This window comes from Triticum aestivum, chromosome 1B (genome assembly GCF_018294505.1).
Source record: "Triticum aestivum cultivar Chinese Spring chromosome 1B, IWGSC CS RefSeq v2.1, whole genome shotgun sequence".
NCBI lineage: Eukaryota > Viridiplantae > Streptophyta > Magnoliopsida > Poales > Poaceae > Triticum > Triticum aestivum.
The window spans coordinates 497,859,348-497,865,737 of record NC_057795.1 but is presented as its reverse complement, the minus strand read 5'-3'; the positions used below and the strand labels follow the sequence as shown (position 1 = coordinate 497,865,737).

The 6,390-nt window shown below is 43.3% G+C and overlaps 1 long non-coding RNA gene across 1 annotated transcript; it reads right to left on the bottom strand.

Annotated features, from left to right (window-relative positions):
- Window positions 1–3,283: 3,283 nt before the first annotated feature.
- Window positions 3,284–5,785, bottom strand: LOC123093242 (uncharacterized). Its single transcript, XR_006445216.1, has 5 exons — window positions 5,568–5,785; window positions 4,747–5,462; window positions 4,435–4,513; window positions 3,655–3,718; window positions 3,284–3,596 (listed from the first exon to the last, which is right to left on the bottom strand). It is a non-coding gene; the product is annotated as an uncharacterized lncRNA (long non-coding RNA).
- Between the last annotated feature and the right edge of the window lie 605 nt (window positions 5,786–6,390).

Here is a 6,390-nt window from a genome sequence, read left to right as displayed (position 1 = left end):
CTTCTTCTGCTTCTTCTTCTTCTTCTTCTTCCTCCTCCTCCTCCTCCTCTTCTTCTTCTTCTTCTTCTTCTTCTTCCTCCTCCTCCTCCTCCTCCTCCTCTTCTTCTTCTTCTTCTTCTTTAAATTGTGCATCTAAACGCAGAAAAAATACATTGATCAGTACCGCCTTTCAGCCAAAACGCGCGCTACTGCTACACAGAAGTACATATAAAAAATACATTGATCATCAACGATCTTTGATGATCAATAGGAATCTACCACCGATTTAAGAACTCGCGAAGACTCCTATTGCAGCCACAGATCCTACACATAGAGTTCAATGAAGACCAAATGCTTGGGATGGTTTGAGAAGTAACATACTTAAGGTGGTCAAATTCTTGTTAGGGGAGCGAGGTGGGACTAAAAATAGCGTCTGCCACAACCTATTTAGTACCGGTTCGTTCCACGAACCGGTACTAAAGGTGCTGGCTGGGCACCAGCATCTTTAGTACCGGTTCGTGGCACAAACCGGTACTAACGATTCCCAAAGAACCGGTACTAAAGGTCACCTCCCGTCAAGTCATTTGAACTGGCACTAATGGGAGCATTAGTGCCGGCTCATATGCCAACCGGTACTAATGTTTCACATATTAGGTCCTTTTTCTACTAGTGGTGGCAAGGCGGGGGTCACCGATGACGACGAGGAAGGCTGGAGCGCGGCTTCCCAGACGGATCCATGGGCAGAAAGGGGACAAGGAGGTGAGGGAGAGAAGTGAGAAAGGGGACAGGGAGGTGAGGGAGAGAAGTGAGAAAGGGGACAGGGAGGTGAGGGAGAGAAGTGAGAAAGGAGGGGTGGTGCGGCGACATGAGGTTAGACGAGGCTGCGGTGGCGCGGTGCAGGGTACAGCCGCGGAGGTGGTGGCCATGCGTGTCATGGGGACGGAGGCGAGCGGCTCGGCCATGGTGCCGCGATGAACCAGGAGAGGAGGAGCACTAAGGTGAGGCGAGGAAGAGCGAGGCCGGCGGCGGTGCAACCTCGCCGGGGTGGGGCGGAACCGGCCAGTGCCAGGGATCGGGTGTGCGCGTGGGGGCGCCTCCCTTGACGGCGTGAGGTGGGAGAAAGGAATCGAGGCTATCCAAGGAATCGATTGGATTGCTTTTTTTAGAACAGAATGGATTGCTTTTTTTTGAGTAACAGAACAAATTGGATTGCTAAGTTACGTTAAGGTGTGGCTGAGCTGGACCTAAGGCCGAATGGGCGGCCGGTTTAGATACTGCGCTGCTGTTTCCCTCTCTCTCTCTCTCCCCTAATTTTAACATTTTCTCTGTTTATTAAATATAAATAGATAAAGAGTAAAAAGGAGAGAGGATTAGGAATGGGGTTTTGGCAAGGTGCTATTTTTCCTGGACTCGCAAAAATGTGCTTATTCCAAGAAAATTAGAAGTGGGCAATACAAGGTTTAAATTAAAACACATTTGAATTTATTCAAATAGGTTAGAACTATGACAAGGTTTTAGAAGTGTACAAGTATGTTGAAAATTTTGGTGGACCATGGTAAAGTAATAAAATGGTGATTCGGAAAGTTTGGGGACAAAACTTGAAGTATAAAAAGGCATTTGATTTTTTGAAAAGCTCAAAAAGGAATTTGGAAAAGCAATTGTATAAAATGGAAGGAAAGATCAAATGATTTTCTAAAAAGATTCATAGTTTTTAATTTGGTGTGAAACATTATAAATGGCATGATGAAATCAAAATGCATAAAATAAAATAAGAAAACGTTATAAAATATGCAAGTTAGTGGAAGGTAGGGAATTTATAGGTTAAAAGATCAAAAATAAAACAAGGGTGGAATTATAGGTAGGTGATGTGTCGTGCTGGCAGGGAGAAGCATGTCTCTCACACTCGTCTCATGAGGAGGACTCGAAGTCTGGCGTAAAAGCAGGCCATTGTCCTCGGTGCCCCTCCAATAATGTTGTATCCCCGTGTCCTAGCATCTCACCACTCCACTGAGTCAAGGCTGAGTTTAGGTTGCTTGAGCAGACTATGATTTAATTCGTAACCATGTACAGTTCTGTCTGGTTTGATTTCACCATTTTAGGTCATGAAACAAACATGTATTGGATGGATAAAGGCAATGTGCATGATTCATAAACATAGGTCAAGCAGAGTCTATCAATTCCTTGAGATTACAACCATGTCTACACAAGTCTAGACTTGAGATAGTCAAAATCTTCATGCACTCAACACTCATTGTACTGAGTTTTTTTTTACAACTCACTCATTGTACTGAGTTTTTTAGCAATACTCATCATAATATGTGGTCAATGCATATTTTTGTTACCCCGTTGCAACGCACGGGCCCTTTTGCTAGTGTGTGTGTGTGTGTGTATATATATATATATATATATATATATATATAGGGTCGCGCTATTTGTCATCCTGGGTGAGGAATACTTATTCCTCACCCCAGCCTATCTCCCACGTCCGCAATTCAAAACATAAGAAACAAAAACATGTGGGGTAAAATTACTGTTTGAAGAAGGAACCCGTCTCTATCCCGTAAAGCAAAAGAAGCACCGTAATATTACCTCATGCATGCTGGTAATTTACGTCAGTCATGTATGTGTGCAACCTATGCAGTGCATCGATGTGCCAGTATAGAAAAGCCAATGATGTTGCCCTAAGATTATGAAAAGAGTTTTGAGTCGAGGAAGTAATCTGGCCCATCTTGCTAGTGACGTGTTCCTGATTTGTTTAGATATAAGGCTGCATTCCTATATTCCAGGTATTTTACGTCTTGATCTACTACTATTTCTATTGGACTGAGTACACCGGCTGTAGCACGGAAATATGTTACTCCTAACTAACATAGGCAAGCACTAGCACTATGTCAATTCTGCACGAGGCATTTTTTGTAAACATAAGAAACATAGGCCATTAATTCGGATCCGGCTTGCCTACTCCCTTCCCATGCATCCATTCGTGCTCCCATTTCATCCTACGACTGTCTTTTTTTATTTTCTTTTTCTAATCTAATCATCTCCCCCCTGATTTTAAGGGGGTGGGGCCGGGCCTTATTTTGTTCCAATCAAAACAAGCCACGTACGCGGAAGCACGGATGGGCACACGGCGGGGGGAGCAGGCAAGTCTCGTCCAATTAATGTATTCTGTACACAAGGCATTCTTGGTAACCACGGAGTAACAATGTGGTGTCATAAATATATTCCATGTAGTGGTTTCAGGAAATATCTCACTAAAAAAAATTCCAGCCTAGAGATTACAAATAAAATTCGTCCTGATACAATTGAATGCCACTTAGCAGTAACTAACCAGCAACATGAAAATTTCAGAAATCACTATTACAAAATTGCTGCTGAACTTGAATACTAACTACTGCGGTACTGCTGAACTTGAAACTAAGTAATTGTCGAACTTGATCTTAAATTAGCTTAACTTGCAGGTGACCAGAGATCTCCCATCAGCTTCATCTGTTCACCAATCTCTCTAGGACCCCAGCGACTAAAACATTCTTATCCACGGGCTGGAAGCAACATAGTATCCTATTAATTGTACGGTGGCATTGAGGTTCACTTTTCTTCTCACAACCTGGATTTTGCTGCTGGTTATTTGTAAAAGATGTTTTGAAATTTCAATTTAAAACTACATGTACATACCATAAATACCAAGACGCTACTCTTTATCCATCATACATTAGCCATCAACCACTTGAACGGATACCTGAAAAACAGAATATTTTCAGTTCTCGTAAGTATAAGAACAAACATGTAGAGGACACCAACACACAAGCACATATAACACTTTAGGATTAACAGGATTTCAATACCCTAAACTAGTAACAATGTCGAAATCAAAGATATCGCAGAGGGATTTTGCATGTACCAAATTCATCAGAATCACACGAACCAATAATACGATGTTGCAGGTATGAATCAAAAGTACACAGAAACAAAACAAAAAGGCAAAACTCTGTAACTATTGTTTCAATGCACACTAAACTATTTTCCTATCTTGTAGAGCTATCCATTCAAATATGGCTATTCACACCAACATACGAGACTAGTGCAGCAGCCACTCATGATTTGTAATCACCATGGGACTTGAGTTGCTTAGTTGCTTAAACAGTCTACTGTACTCACCATTACTAATTGAAAATTTGATTGTAAGGCAAAGCAACCATATCACTAAAGACACGAGGACAAGTAATTCAGAATTTAATAAATATATAGACTGCTAATTTATGTCGATCATTATTGCCAAACAATCTATGGTGCCTTTCTTTTTCTTGCAGATTGCTAAGTAAAACGACAGGCAAGCAAATTTAAGTGGCTCCAAATTTGCATCTATAATGAAAGATATGTATATGTGCGAGAGTAGCGGGCATTCAAATATAAAAGACTGTATCAATAACAAGCCACCACGGCAAGGATACAGACCCCAACGTGCAGCTCAACTTTTCATTTGATATTCAGGTTTAAGGCACTTCCCTTATTATTCTGAACATCACCAGCAATCCTACAAACAGACAGAGAATTAGCATAAGAATCAAGAAGCAGAACATAATTTCCAACTGAGCCATCTCCTTTGGCAAAATATGAATCATTGCGAAGGTGAGATGGCCTTTAGAAGAGCAAAAGAAAAATTAGTTTCACACCATGACACCATGATCAGTACAGTTCAGCAGATTTAGAAGCTAGTCGGGCCTTATTCACCCCAAATCATATTCAGGATAAGCAATCAACACATACGGTTCTTCATTTCTGCAATAGATAGTGGAGGCTTGTTGGCATAGATTGTTGATGTCTTAGCACGACCTGAATCTTGTTCAGCATACCTCTTTCTTATTTAGAAATCCAAGGTATATCTGAATAAAAGAGAAAATAGGAACAACATGACCAGTCCAGTAAAGAAACAAACCCTCCAGTGAGAAGTAATTGCTTCACTTGAGCACCCAGAGTAAAGCTCAGGAAATCTTAAAGAGCAACTGTTCTCAAGTATTTGATTACCTATCTCGACAACAATTTCTCAGATCAATTTCCATGCAATTGCCTATAGCATTTGTAATAGCTTTCTTATGTCAAATAATAACAGATCGATGATTCTACCAGCAAATTACTAATTAAAGAGGTGCTTCTTGTATGTATGTATAGAGAATTCACTTTGGTATTTTTATACTAGTGAATAAACAAATGGTTATGATGGCACAACAAATTTATGTACAACTAAAATATTCCAGATATTTTACCAAGGAAATCTCAGGAATCATTTTGCAACCATGGATACATGGTGCACTCATCAAGAGCCTATCTAAAATATGGCCGTATAAAATTATGTGAACAGGTCAGATTGGGAAGAGATCAGAAAAGAAACATGGATGCAGATTAGCGAGCCTGGATGGAATTGTAGGCGGACGTGGCATTGATTCTGGACATACGGCGGCGAGCCGCGAGCATGACCTTCATCCCTGCAAGGCAATCATTCAGATCTAGCAGGGTGAGCAGGGGACGGACGGGAAACAGAGAGATGAAGAGGGAGGGAGCGTGAGAAAAGTGGAGAACCTGTGCCTTACCCGGCTGTCGAGGACATAGTAAATCTGGCTGGGTGATTTGGGATTGGTTGCCGGCGCAGAATCGTTGTATGCTCTGTCCCCGCCGCCGCTGTCGGCCTCCCAGTCGCACAAGAGGAAAGGGGGAGATGGGAGTGATGGACAGGGGAGCGAGGGAATCATCCAATGAGAATTCTCTGCGGACCACCTCGCCGTCGAGCCCTCCGCCAATCACCGCTCGCTTGTCGGCGGTCAGACGAAACCGCTCCCATCTTAATTAATTGAAAAAAATGTATGGGGGGTGGGCTAGCTCCTAATCCCCGTGACCTTCCAGCGTCAACGCAAAATTATGATGGCACAATCAAATTTTGGCTATAATTTTACATCGGTTTGTGCTAGGTTGAACCAAACAGTGGTCGACTGACCAGGGTGAAGAATTACTTATTCCTCACCCAGGGTATTAAATAGACTTTATATATATATATATATAGGGTATATAGGGCTGGACTATTTTGTTACCGGTAACAAAATATTATTCTATTACCCTCGGTCCCTATAAGGCGCGGCCGGCCCAAAAGAAGAAAACTACCCTAATCCCCCCGCAGATCCTTCTTACCACCTCCTCCCCATTCCCACCGCCGCCTGACCTCCTCCCCACCGCGCCGCCGGTCGGCCTCCTCCCAGCGCGCCTCCGGTCGGCCTCCTCCCAGCGCGCCTCCGACCGGCCTCCTCCCAGCACGCCTCTGAGCGGCCTCCTCCCCACCGTGCCATTGGTCGGCCTCCTCACCACCGCTCTGCCGTCCGGCCTCCTCCCCCGGCGAGCCCCAGCTCCGGTGACCCCCACCCC